The following is a 15,198-nucleotide window of genomic DNA, read 5'->3' as shown; positions in this document are numbered from 1 at the left end:
AAAAAAATACAAAAAACTAGCCAGGTGTGGTGGCGGGTGCCTGTAATCCCAGCTACTTGAGAGGCTGAGGCAGGAGAATCCCTTGAACCCGGGAGGCGGAGGTTTCAGTGACCTGAGATTGTGCCACTGCACTCCAGCCTGGGTGACAGAGGGAGACTCCATCTCAATAAATAAATAAATAAATAAATAAATAAATAAATAAATAAATTCCTGGTGATTAATCAGAAAAATATTACCTTTTGCAATAAATTTCACTCCTTAGATCCACCACTTTTGTGAGTTTTTTCGTAAGTGTATGTTTTTCTCATGTGCTTTATCCTTTCTTTGCCTAATTATATTTGAGAGGCCAGCCTTTTATCATTTGATAACAAGGCAAAAGGTTTCTCTCTTATCAATTATGAGCTAAACCCAGATGCCAATGAAAATAAGATTATTCATTTATAATTTAACCTTAGCTGTTGATATAGTTGGTGTATTTGTTACCACCCAATCCAAATCTCACGTTCAACGGTAATCCCCAATGTTGGAGGTAGGGCCTGGTGGGAGGGGATTGGATCATGGCGGACTTCTCATGAATGGTTTAGCACTATCCCCTTGGTGCCGTTCTCCTAGCGAGTTACTTCTGAGATCTGGTCATTTTTAAGTGTGTGGCAGCTCCCTGCCACAGTCTCTTTCTCTTGCTCCTCCTTCCCCAAAAGAAGCATCTGCTCCCATTTTGCCTCCTGCCCTGAGTAAAAAGCTCCCTAAGGTCTCCCCAGAAGCAGATGCTGCTATGCTTCTGTACAACCTGCAGAACTCTGAGCCAGTTAAACCTCTTTTCCTATAAATTACCCAGTCTCCAGTATTTGTTTATGGCAATTCAAGAATGGCCTAATACAACTGTAGAGGTTAGTTTCCACCTCAAACTTTCACTCAAACTGTAGTATTTGAAGAGATGCTGCACCAATATCAGAACTAAGAAAATGTTCCCTCGTCCACATCTCACAAATGGAGGGGCATACTATTTACAGTAAAAACACCCCAGGCTAAATCCTTATTCCATCAGTCATCATTTAGCTGTGTGCACTTGAACAATTTATGTATCTCTGACTTTTAATCTCAGTGAATAAGGTTAAGATAAAGATGGTTGGGTGGATGGATATAGGTCAGCTTTTATCTAGTAAGCCAATATTTCAGATGTTATTCTATAGAAAAACAAGGTTATTTATACAGGAGGTCTTGTTTGTTTGTTTTTCTGTAAGCCCTGACATTCATGGCTGTGTCTGTGTATTTTGTTTGTGATGACTATGGAAGTCCTTCTTTTTCTCCCATGAGCTTTCTGTGTCCCTGTCTGTGGTCCACATCCTCATTGGTGATTCCTCATTTCTTTGATACTGAATGATTCTCCTTCTGTTGAAAAATGTCACATTTTGGAGTTTGGATTTTATAAGAAAATGCACTTTTGCTGAATAGAACTTGAATGTGTGTGTATAATTAAGTCCAAAATATACTCTACCTGATACTGTTCCACACCATAGTGCAGGATGACCCACTAGTCTTAGTGTAGTTTGAAGCAATCATTTCATTACATGATACAAAGATCATGTGTGACTCTACACTAGATACGGAAAGCAAAAATTATCAAGCGGAAAATAAAAGAAACGGTCACTGACATTTTAAGAAAATTTACCAAAGACTCCCTTTAAGAGAAGTATCTCAGAATATGTGAGAGTTGTAGCATTATTTTTAAAACACTTTTAAGCAATCTTTCCTTCCTCGTACTCCATACTTTTACAGAAAGAATAGAAGCATCTTGTCATAAAATGCACATTATGCAGTAAAACAAAATATCAAAACAACTTGAAAGAAGGAACTAAGGCTGGGGAAAGAAAGTTATGGAAAACCCATTAACAGTGGTTACTATAATTCAACATTAAATTTAGCTCACAAACTTTTAATTTTTTATTTTTTGAGATGGAGTTTTACTCTGTCACCCACATTGGAGTACAGTGGCACAATCTCGGCTTACTGCAACACCCGCCTTCCGGACTCAAGCTGTCTTCTTGCCTCAGTCTCCCTAGTAGCTGGGACTACAGGCGTGGCCCACCACGCCTGGCTAATTTTTGTATTTTTAGTCGAGATGGGGTTTTACCATGTTGGCCAGGCTAGTCTCGAACTCCTGACCTCAAATGATCTGCCTGCCTCCGTCTCTCAAAGTGCTGGAATTACAGGTGTGAGCCGCCATACCAGGCACAAACATTTTTATGGGGAATATATGGAATTACTGTATACAGAATTGCTTTTAGACTATAAAATATGCCTCCAGGGCTGAAGTGATTCTCCTGCCTCAGCCTCCCAAGTAGCTGGGATTACAGTGTTAAGATTCCAGTTAATTTATAATGTCCTACCCCTTTTTACTGCTTAGTGAAAATTAACAGCTTCTCTGGATTTGAATTGAAGGAAAATCTTTAACATGTCTCTGAGGAATAAGTTAAACAGAAGTTTTGCCAAAGGTGAAGGGAAGAAAGGGACAGGTACTTGGGGAGTTAGAGGGATCTATTTGGTAGACCTGAAAAGAGAACTGGACTCCCAGAGAGCAGAGTTTGGAACGTGTGGAAGGATTTATGGCTGACAGGAACTTGCACTCCACTCCCACACAGAGAACGGACTGCATAACCTGGAGAGATACAGGCCAATGCATGAGTCTAGCTTTAACATCTTACAAGTACCAGTAATTACGCCTTTCAGCTTAGTCTTTGAGAGATAAAAGGCAAAGAATTAGCATTCAATGGTGTCATCTTACAATAGAAGCAGCAGAGCTGACCATGCCTACTACAATAGCAAAAGGATCATGCATTTCCCCATTATCCCAACACCAATTATTGAGGAGCACCATGAATAAAAATGGATATTCTGCTTGTTTGGGTGACAAGGTCTCAGAGCCAGGTTTAAATTAATCTAAAAATATTAATAATAATAATGTGGTGTTTCTCAAACTCAGGTTATATAGAATAAGTTCATGCATGCTACATATAAAATGAGTTATATCATCATAAAAGTTTCCTATTGAAATTACCACATGTGTGGTCTACCAAAATGTTAAATCTCTGCCATCTGTGGATCTGTTTAAGTATTTTTGAAAACAAGCTGCTCTGAAAGATTTAGAAAGTGAAGGCTTTAAGTAGAAATCTTGTTTCCAAAGATGAATTATTTTCAGTTTTGAATATTCAGCAAAAACTATAGAATATCTTGTAGCAGAAAGACTGAGGAGAACATGGACTCTAATTTAAATACCAACAGCTTTTTCCTGTGGGTGTCTGAATATCTTTGCTTCATGGCAAACTATTTGCATAACCACCCACCCACCCAACTACTAGGATTAAATCCCATCATACTTTCCATTAAATAAATTCTTAAACCACGTTTCCTTCAAATCTTTATGCAGATATCAAGACAGTTTGGTGCTAGACATCTAAATAGGAAATATTTAAATTCCAGAAATCTGTCACTAGCATTTTTGTATAATCCTTCATAAATATTAATTATCTCAATTCAGCAACAAAATGGTAGTAAAAAGATTAATAATCAATTGTTGGACAAATCCTGTCCTCTGGATTTTTTTAATAGTGAAGAAATGTGAAGATTTAAGTAAACGTATTTTGAGTATGCTACACATAAAACATCACTGTATTAGGCTACTCTTGCACTGCTACAAAGAAATATCTGAGAATGGGTAATTTATAGAGGAAAGAGGTTTAATTGGCTTATGACTCTGTAGGCTGTACAGGAAGCATGGTGCCAGCATCTGCTCAACTTCTGGGGAAGCCTCAGGGAGATTTAACTCACAGCAGAAGGCAAAGCAGAAGCAGGCACATCACAGGGTGAAAGTGGGAGCAAGAGTGGAGGGGTAGGAGCACACACTTTACAACATCCAGATCTCATGTGCACTTACTCACTATCATGAGTGAGTAAGTCCATGAGGGATCTGTTCCCATCCCATGACACAAATGCATCCCACCAGGCCCCACCTTCAACACTAGGGATTACATTTCAACATGACATTTGGACAAATATCCAAGCTATAGCAATCACCAAAATAGTATTTATAATATTTCATTGTGTAATTAGGAGCAAACCTCAAAATCAGTATTTGCACATTTGAGACCTAAAAAAATACCTCTTATTTGATACTTCAAAGCTACTGGCCTAATTTTTCTCTGGTTTATGCCTCTGCCATGTGTACTGGCTTTGCATGGATTCTGTAGCATCTTGCTTCATCCCTGTGTCATATACCTCTTGCTTTCTGCCCCCAGGACTACCCTGGTGAATTGAAAGGCTTGAGAAACAATAGAACCTAGCTAAGAAGCCATAAGGCACAATTGAGAAGCACTAGATCTTGGCTGAAATTTTGGTAAATGGGGGAGGAAAAAAAAGCTAAGTACTCCTTACCCATCTCTCCCCTTCTTAACATAGACTGCCTTGGGATGGGTTTGTGCAGCTCTGTGGCGGCTGGTACATCAGCAATCAATTGCATTTAGCAGCAGCCAAATCAATAGCATGTCCAGTAATTGGTTTTTTCTTGGCTTCACTCACCTTTTCCCTCACTTCTGCTTCCCGGTATTGTACTTCTCAATAACACCGTCTCACATAAGACACTCTTAGGCTCTGCTTTTTGTGGAATCTGCTTTCAGGCTCAGTGAAAACAAAACACATAACTTGGTCCCATTATTTCCAGAAAGAAAATTTGGCTCCTACTCTTTGAGGATTGAAACACAACATGGCCTTTGCATAGCAATGAAAGCAATGCTGCTTCCTTTTGATACTTCATACGTATGAAGCTTTAAAGAGAGCTGTAAGAGAAAGCTACAGTGCCCTGGTTAGGAAATCAGTTTTCTTATGGGGAGCACCTTCTGCAGTAGCAGCAGACTGGAGTCACCAGAAAGTAAATATGTCATTACTGAGACGTTACCTATATTTCAGCAACACAAAAGTAGTTGTTTCCTCAAAACTAGTACTATCCTTCCTTCTCCATATAAACCTATAAATATCCCATTTATAATTCAAGTTCCTATCATAATTCTATTGTAGAAGCTGGCCTGATTCAATGGCCAGCATAGTCATTTGCAAACAAATAAGGAACTCCCAATCCAAAAATATATCCTTAATCTTATATTTCTCCAAATGTATGGTCACCAAAATTGCATGCCAAACAGGATCGAAAAGCCTTTCTGTAAAGCATCATAACTCATGTAACGCTTGCAACTCCTTCTTATGTCTCAGTCTGTATTTCTTTCCCAGATCTGATACCCAAGTAACAAGGAAGGACAAAAGAGTATTTCCAGAGAACATAGGGAAAGAGCTCCTTGATGTTCATCTTTGTGATGACTTTTTGAATATCACACTGAAAGCTCAGAGGATAAAAGCAAAAACAAATAAACGGGACTACATAAAAATAAAAAGCATTTGCACGGCAAAGGGAAAAAAATCCACAAAATTAAAAGGTAACCCACAGACTGAGAAAAATACTTGCAAACCGGTATCTAATGAGAGGTTAATATCCAAAATGTATAAATAACTCATTATTCAATAACAGAAAAACAAAAAACCTAATTTAAAAATGGGCAAAGGACCTGAACAGACATTTCTCCAAAAAGAACCTAAAAATATGTCTAACAGGTATATGAAAAGGTGCTCAACGTCACTAATCACCAGGGAAATTAAGACCAAAACCACTATATCACCTTACCACTGTTAGGGTGGTTATTACCAAAACGGCAAGAGGTAACAAATGTTGTCAAGGGTGTGAAGGGAAGGAAACTTTTGCAAACTGTTGATGGGTATGCACCCAAAGGAGATAAAAATCACCATTTCACAAAAATATCTATACCCTCATGTTCATCGTAGCATTGCTAACAATAGCCAAGACTTAGATACAACCTAAGTGCTTATAGATGAAAAAAATGGATAAATAAAATGTTATATACATGTATACATACACATTATTCAGCCATAAAAAAGAGGACATTGTCATTTGCCACAACGTGGATCACCATGGAAGACATTATGCTAAGTGAAATAAGGCAGGCACATAAAGAAAAATGTTGCATTATTTCACTTATATGTGGTATATTTTTCAAAAGATTAAATATACAGAGAAAAAGAATAAAACAGTGGTTATGAGGACTGACTGGGGTGTGGGAGGAAATGGGGAGATGTAGTTCAAAGGATACAAAGTATGAGACACATAGGATGATCAAGTCTAGAAATGTACTACATGAGGACTATAGTTAATACAATTGTTTGTATTAGGATTTTTTTATTAAGTAAATAGATTTGAGCTGCTCTTCTCATAAAAAAAATGTAACTATGAGAGTTGATTAATATTTTAATTTTCTTCACTATAGTAACCATTTTACTATCAATATGTACCATAACATTATGTTGTAACTCCCAAATATACACAATAAAATGTATTAACCAAACAAACCAGAATATTTCTCTTCTGTTCTATTTAAGGATAGAGACTTCTCTCACCTTTCGTTACTCTCTAAAGAACCTTTCGGAACTTAGAATCTCTGGTAGGCTAAAAATTTTTCTAATCACCACCAAAATACTCATGTCCAACTTCTTAGAACCAGTGAATGCAAAAGAGACTTCGCAGATGAGATATAGTTAAGAATTTTTAGATAGGGAAATTATTGTGAATCATTCACTTGAGCCTGATGTGATCACAAATGTCCTTATGAGAGGGATGTACGAGGAGTCAGTGCTAGAGAGAAGGCCATGTAATGATGAAATCAGAGAATGAAATTACACATTTTTTGATGGAGGAAGGAGTCACTAGTCAATGTATTCAGATAGCCTCTAGGAGCAGGAAATCAATTATTTTCCAGAACTTTCAGAGAGAACCAGCCCTGCCAACACCATGACTTTATACCAGAGCAGCTGATTTTGAACTTTTCACCTCCAAAATTTCAAGAGAACACATCTGTGTTGCTCTAAGTCACCAAGTTTGTTGCACGTTGTTACAGCAACAGGAGGAACTAATATTACAAATTTTGTTAACTGACAGTGGGGTGCTGCTTGACTACTTGACAAATTCTTAAATGTGTGAAGTATCTTTTAATTTAGGTAATGGATAGAATAGAAGAATTTAGAAGGGCATGATAGAATAAATCTATATTACCTCAGAAAACATCTAAATCATTATAAACATGCCATTGATAAATATATGGACTTCAAAGGTGATGGTGGTGAGGACTTAGGAAAAAATAAGCAACATGTTATTAGAAAAAGGAAAAAGGGCATCTTTTTTGTAGAGCTAACAGTATTTTTATGTGGCAAATGCTGCTGAATTATGTTCTATAGTTATGTGAAAGGCAGAACTTGTAAGCGATAGACTTAGATATTTAGCTGAAGAGATGTGCCAGCAGACTGTGGAAGATACAGTCTAGTTTCTTCTTGCTTATAGTAAAATGTGATAGGAAAGAGATAAAGTGAGGGGGAAACTAAGCGAAAAGGAACCAGGAAGTGATTTTTTGAAAATCCTCAGTCTATCCAGATTTCAAAAAACACTAATATTAGGAGAGACACTACAAAGAAGGTGTGGCTGATAACATTTTGCTAGTGCTGCAAAGGAACAAAGTTCATAGTATTCAGTCACATGGAGGGCTGGTCGAATAGGCATGTAACTCATGTATACCTTAAACTGTCACAACAGAAGCCAAAAATAGAGATCAGTTTATCTAAGAAATGCCTATAGAGGAACTTCCTACTTAATAGAGTGAATACTCGTGACATGCATAGGAGACATACAAGGCTTTTGAGAATTCCAAACCTGCAAGCTTGCACTGAACAAGACAAGAAAGATAACTGCACTGGATCTTAGCCAAAGGCTGAGAAGCAAGGGAACAAGAAAAAGATGAAAGAAGATTGTGGAACTCCACACATTCCATAGACAAAAAGCAGGACAATAAACTACTCATCTGAAAATTTGTGAGGCCCTTCATGAAAAAGGAAAGAAGAACTTCCAGTTTTTATCCCAGCATGTAAGAAGCTTGGAAATTGTCACCGAATACTAACAAGAAGTAAAAACCTGAACACATTGAAAAATCAACTTTTCTTAGATCCATTAGAAAGGTGAGATCACAGAGCAAACCAAGACCTCCCAAAACGGCGGAAAGAGATGGATTCAGAGGATCACAATTACTGAGCAGAAACCTCTGCTGGAACCTGTAATAGGGTAGAAAAACCAAACTGTAATTAATAAATTGGATCTGTGTGGACAAGTCGAAGGGTTAAAAACTACAGGAAGGCCAAGTCGTAGGGGAACCACCACACGTTTGTGAGTTTTACATTCAGGAGCTATACCAGATTCCCATAGTAAAAATAAGAGAAAAATTCCCTCTTGTTTCTAGCAGCAAGAGGAAACATGTAACCATATTGAAAAATGCCAGAGTATTCTGTTCTTCTTAACAAGGCCTACCCCAAGAAACATTATTTTATCAGATTCTAATGTATTGAGGTTGTATCAGAGCCTAACTGATCTGGAAGAGGAAATGGCCAACTCTAGTCCATATAGTATTTAGGTCGGGAAGGAAAATAATTAAACCCAGGCGCCCCTGGCCATCCTGTCCCACCTAAAGGGTGTGAAAACTGAAAGCACTTGTGATATTTACAGCTCAAAGGCACAGATTCACTAAAATATTAGGCTTAATCATAGGACTATAGAAAACTTCCCTTGCCCCACAATTTACGGCCACATCACTAAAGACCTATTTACCAAAGGTTATTTTACCTGGTATATCATGCTTGGCTTTCAACAGAAAGTTACAAGGCATAATCCCAGCACTTTCAGAGGTCGAGGCGGGCAGATCACTTGAGGTTGGGAGTTCAAGACCAGCCTGACCAGCATGGAGAAACCCCATCTCTACTAAAAATACAAAATTAGCTGGGTGTGGTGGCACATGCCTGTAATCCCAGCTACTAGGGAGGCTGAGGCAGGAGAATCGCTTGAACCTGGGAGGAGGAGGTTGCGGTGAGCCGAGATAACGCCATTGTACTCCAGCCTGGGCAACAAGAGCAAAACTCCGTCTCAAAAAGAAAAAAAAAATGGCCAACAAAACAAAACAAAAGGCCATAGCAAGCAACAGAACCAAACTGAAGTAGGGATATTAGAATCCCTATGCTGTGCAAATTATGATTAATATGGTAAGAGCTCTAATGGGAAAGTAGACAACATGTCAGTACAGACGGGCAATTTATTAAGCAGAAAGATGGAAATTCTGAGAAAGAATAAAGAAGAAATGCTAGACATTAAAAACATTGTCACAGAACTAAAGCCTTTGGTGGGCCGGTTAGTAGACTGGGAACTGCTAAAGAAAATAAGTTCCTTGAGTTTGAGGGTATCCCAATATAATTTTTTTTTAATTCACTTTTATTTAAAGTTCATGGGTACATGTGCAGGTTTGTTACACAGGTAAACTCATGTCATGGAGGTTTATTGTACAGATTATTTCATCACTCAGGTATTAAGACTAGTACCCATTAGTTATTTTTCCTGATCCTCTCCCTCCATCCACCCTCCACCCTCTGAAAGGCCCCAGTGTGCGTTGTTCCCCTCCATATGCCCATGTGTTCTCAATATTTAGCTCCCACTTACAAGTGAGAGCATGCAGTATTTAGTTTTCTGTTTCTGTATTAGCCTGCTTAGGATAATGGCCTCTAGTCCCATCCGTGTTCCTGCAAAGGACAGGATCTGATTCTTTTTTATGGCTGCATAATATTCCGTGGTAGATATGTGCCACATTTTCTTTATCCAGTCTATCATTGATGGGCATTTAAATTGATTCCATGTCTTTGCTATTGTGAATAGTACTGTAATGAACATATGTGTTCACGTGTCTTTATAATAGGAAGATTGATATTCCTTCGGGCATATACCCAGTAATGGGATTGGTGGGTCAAATGGTATTTCTGTCTTTAGGTCCTTAAAGAATCGCCACTCTGTCTGAACGAATTTCGCCACAATGGCTGAACTAATTTACACTCCCACCAACAGTGTATAAGGATTCCTTTTTCTCCACTACCTTGCCAGCATCTGTTATTTTTTGACTTTTTTAATAATAGCCATTCTGACTGGTGCGAGTTGGTATCTCATTATTATTTTGATTTGCATTTCTCTAATGATCAGTGATGTTGAGCTTTTTTTCATAGGATTAATGCCACATACATGTATGTCTTCTTTTGAAAAGCGTCGGTTCATACTTTTGGTTTCAATTTTTTTTGCCCACTTTTTTATGGGATTGTTTGGTTTTTTCTTGTCAATACAAGTTTTCAAGACTAAAAGCAAAAAGAAAAATGTTCTTTAAAATAACGGAATGTCCGAGAACCGTGGGACAAATACAAAAGGTGTAACATATTCATGAAGGGTATCCCAGAAAGAAAAAAAAGAGAAAGGAATGGGAGGAATATCTGAAACAATAATGGCTGAGAATTCTACAAACTAATGTCAGACACCAAATTACAGATCCAGAAATCTCAGATAACACCAATCAGGATAACTAAAAAAAACAAAAGCCTACACCTAGGCATATCATATTCAAAATGCAGAAAACCACAGATAAAGTTTAAAAATCTTGAAACAAGATGATAAAAACACCTTGCCCATAGAGGAGCCAAAGATCAGAATTATAGCCAAGGTCTCCTCCAAAATCATGCAAATACAGAGAGGAGGCTGAGGTGGGAGGATTACTTGAACCCTGGTATTTAAGACCAGCCTGGTCAATATGATAAAATTCTACCTCTACAAAAAATACAAGAATTAGCCGAGCATAGTCCCAGCTGCCTGGGAGGCTGAAAGGTGGGAGAATTGCTTGAGACTGGCGAGTTGAGGCTGCAGTGAGCTGCGATCATACCACTGCTCTCCAACCTGGGTGAAGGAGTGAGACCCTGTCTCAAAACAAAACCCCAAAATAAACAAACAAACAAAAACACCAATCTACAATTCTGTCTCCTGCAAAAATATCTTTTAAAAGTGAAGGAGAAATAGACTTTTCAGACAAACAATAATTGAAGGAATTTGTTGCCAGGAGATCTGCCTCACGAGAAATGGTAAACAAAATTCTTCAGAGAGAAAGAAAATTATATTGGTCAGACACTTGGACCTACATTAAGAATGGAAGAACATTAGAAAACGAATAAGTGAAGATGAAATAAAACCTTTATTTTTTATTCTCTTTTTTTTTTTTTTTTTTTGAGACGGAGTCTTGCTCTGTTGCCCAGGCTGGAGTGCAGTGGCCTATCTCCACTCACTGCAAGCTCTGCCTCCCGGGTTTACGCCATTCTCCTGCCTCAGCCTCCCGAGTAGCTGGGACTACAGGTGCCGCCACCATGCCCGGCTAATTTTTGTATTTTTAGTAGAGATGGGGTTCACTGTGTTAGCCAGGATGGTCTGGATCTCCTGACCTCGTGATCCGCCCGTCTCGGCCTCCCAAAGTGCTGGGATTACGGGCGTGAGCCACCGCGCCCAGCCACAAACTCTCTTTAGTAAGCCTTATTTCACACCTGATTTGGGAGGGAACTAGTCTTACCTGTCTGGTAACAGAAGAGACCATAGACAGTGTACCACTAAGATGGGATTCTACAACTAACATACTCATTAGTCGGACAGCAGTAAGGACCGTGTTGCTGGTAGGAAGTGTGTGGTGCCAACCCCTGCATGCCATGCTCTTACCTTTACTAAGAGTTTTACCAGTGAAACTGGGATAAGGTACAGACAGAATGTGAAGCTTTAGCTTCTGTAGTTTTAAGTGGTGGCATTTAAGTCATAAAGAGGTGACAATAATTTTATACATTGTGATTTGACCAGATTTTATTTACAGCTTCAAAAGCCAAGACTAAAGCAACAGACTCAGGTAATTACATTATGAAAATAAGAAAGCATCCATGGCAATATTTAAAAAGACCCTCTTTGGGAGGCCGAGGTGAGCGGATCATGAGGTCAAGAAATCGAGACCATCCTGGCCCAAATAGTGAAATCCCGTCTCTACTTAAAATACAAAAATTAGCTGGGCGTGGTGGTGTGCATCTATAGTCCTAGCTACTCGGGAGGCTAAGGTTGCAGTGAGCTGAGATCACACCACTGCACTCCAGTCTGGTGACAGAATGATATTCCATCTCATAACAACAACAACAACAACAACAACAACAAAAAGACCCTCATCTCTTGCAGCTACAAGGCAGAGGCCCAAGTTCTAATTAATTACAAAGGCAGCAAAGCTACAGAGGAGACTGATTGTATAACCATTAAAGTTCTCTTATGTCAATGACAAGGTAGTGGATAGAAGAAGAATGAGACTGCAGTGGGGACATTTGATTGGATAAGCTTCTAACCTTAGACCTCCAGTTTCTCCTGAGCCCTTTGGCCTAGAAGAAGCCATTTCCTCTCACTTGTAACAGAAGAGATGCCTCCAGTTCCCTGGGTTCTTGCACAGACCCCTGAGGGACTTGCCTTGAAAGATCATCTTTGTTTTCATCAAGAATGCCTCTGCTTCCCTTCATTGCCTCCACACTAAGAAATACATTCAGCCTGAGCAGTTACATAAGGTATATTCTAGGAGAAAGTACACAAGAAAGAGAGAAAAAAACTGATCAAGCAAATGAGATAAAATGTTAACATTAGGTGACTCTAGGGAAAAGTTATATGAATATTCTTTTAACTATTTTTTATTTTTACAACTTTTTAAGTTTAAAATTATTTCCAAATAAGTTTTAGTTTAAAATTATTTCCACATAAGTTTTAAGTTTAAAATTATTTCCACATAAGTTTTAAGTTTAAAATTATTTCTACATAAGTTTTAAGTTTAAAATTATTTACAAATAAGTTTTAAGTTTAAAATTATTTCCAAGTAAGTTTTAGGTTTAAAATTATTTCCAAAAAAGTTTTAAGTTTAAAATTATTTCCAAATTAAAAAAAGTACACATTTTTCAAACTTCATTTTAAACAAATGAAGAAAATAAAGGCATTTCCTCAAGAGGCCCCTAAATGAAGAAGAGCAAGAGTTCAACATACTTTCTTTGATTGATTTAAAGGGATTTAAAAGTTTGAGAAGTTCACCCCCCACATCCCCCACCATATTTTAGGAATAAGTCTTCCATGCTTAGTTGCATAAGTTGCTCTTTTAATCTAATGAAACCATTTCTTTAGACATGCCAGAACAGGAGGTTGTGAAATTGGTATGAGCTGGTTTACAAGTAATAGAATTCTTTCTTGCATTCCACACAAGCAAGACAAAAAAAATAAGCCCAAGGACCAAGTTGTTCCTTAAGGCTTTGATTTTGTTTTTGACCTGCAAAAATAGCTGAATTTAAAGAAGCAACATAATACCCATGAAGTCGAATTTTCTAGAATCATTGAAATAGAAGATGTTACTGAAATGTTCAAAATTAATCCAATCTTCTAGGTTTAGCCAAAAAATATTAGGAAAGTATTTCTCTTTTTGAAGCTTTTGATATACAACAGGAAAAGCAATTTTTAAAATCTAAGGTTGTTTTATTGTGTCACCTGATCAATTATTGTCACTCATTTCTGTAATTTAACATCAAATTACAAATGGCAAAATGTTTCAGTTAATATATAAGGTCATCCTTTCAGAAAGATTTAGGATATATCATTCTTTATTTCTCTAAGCTGACCACTGCTCTGCTGCCTTTTCATTGCAAAATCAGCATCCTACTTGTAATGTGAAACCAAACAGGCTTTTTAAACTTTTTTTTTTTTTTTTCCTGGGACGAGTCTCAGCAGGCTTGGCATGCAGAAATGAAAATATATCTCCCACCGCAGAGAAGACAATTCCTCGAGAGAACCTCAACAGCTCTTTTTCTCTTCCTCTCACTTTCCAGAAGCAGTTTAGGATCTACACGCTTAATTATTTCAGGCCTTCATCATATGTAAATTACATTAGCAAGTTAAAAGTTTTAAGTTTTGCTAAAAATATCAGGTGATCCTTACCGTAAGGTGGACAGGCTGCGTTTATCCTTCAGTTCATATTTTCACTGCCTAAACTTTATTTTAAGCTTCTAACTTTACATAGAAATAAATGGTGTGGTCTAGACAGGGGAATAAATTTGTCCAAAGCAGAGCCAGGCCTCATGTCTCAGTCCAACCTTATTTGCACCATATTTAGAAAGAAACCTGTTTTTGTTTACTCTAGATTTACCCTCCTGGTGATGTCAGCTTGAACATGACCAAGAAGGCTCTGAGTCCTTGAGCTGATGATGTACTTGACTGATTGTGTATCCGTTTAAAAGTGAAACGGGATTGTTCCCATGTGAAGTCTATCTGGTTCTGCAGAGTTCAGATTACTTGTAACTTTTTGGTTGCTTGATTCTTGACTTTGGCTCAAATCTTTTACATACAGTATTTTCACTTTTTAAAAGTGGGTTTTTTTTTTTTTGTTTTAACTCTTTCAAGAATGAAATCCAACATTTTCTATATTTATTATTGTCATCAATCTTACTCAGAAGCCAAAACTGTGAACTGCTCCTATTTGTATAGCTCCTCACTTTGGGTTGAAAAAGTACCAAAAAAAAAAAAAAAATGTTGTAAGAATCTGAACACTAAATCCCAAATCCTGATTTATAAGAAATACCCCCAGGCTCATTCACAAAGACACTGGGATTTACAAAGTTTATATATACAGTAATTTCCCATTTTCCATGGATTCACTTTCCATGGTTTCAGTTACCCTATGTCAATCATGGCCCGAAAATATTACAGTATTTTGGGAGAGAAAGAATGACATATTATATGCTTATAAATGTTATTATAATAACTACTCTATTTTATTAGTAGTTATTGCTGTTAATCTCTTACTATGCCTAATTTATAAATTAAACTTTATCATAGGTATATATGTATGTATAGGAAAAAGAAAACATGGTTTGTATAGTATTTAATAGTATCCAGGGTTTCAAGCATCTATTGAGGATCTTGGAACATATCACAGATAAGGGAGGCTATATATTTTTTTTGGTGTTAGTAGCCATTTGTCTTAGTCTGTTTTGTACTCCTGTAAAATAATACTTGACACTGAATAGTTCATAAAGAAAAGAGATGTATTTAGCTCAGAGTTCGGCAGGCTGAAACGTTCAAGGGCATGGCTCTAGCGTTTGGCAAAGGCTTTTGTACTATGTCACAACACATTGAGGAAAGTCAAA

This window comes from Papio anubis, chromosome 2 (assembly GCF_008728515.1).
Source record: "Papio anubis isolate 15944 chromosome 2, Panubis1.0, whole genome shotgun sequence".
NCBI lineage: Eukaryota > Metazoa > Chordata > Mammalia > Primates > Cercopithecidae > Papio > Papio anubis.
This window is presented reverse-complemented; position numbering follows the sequence as displayed.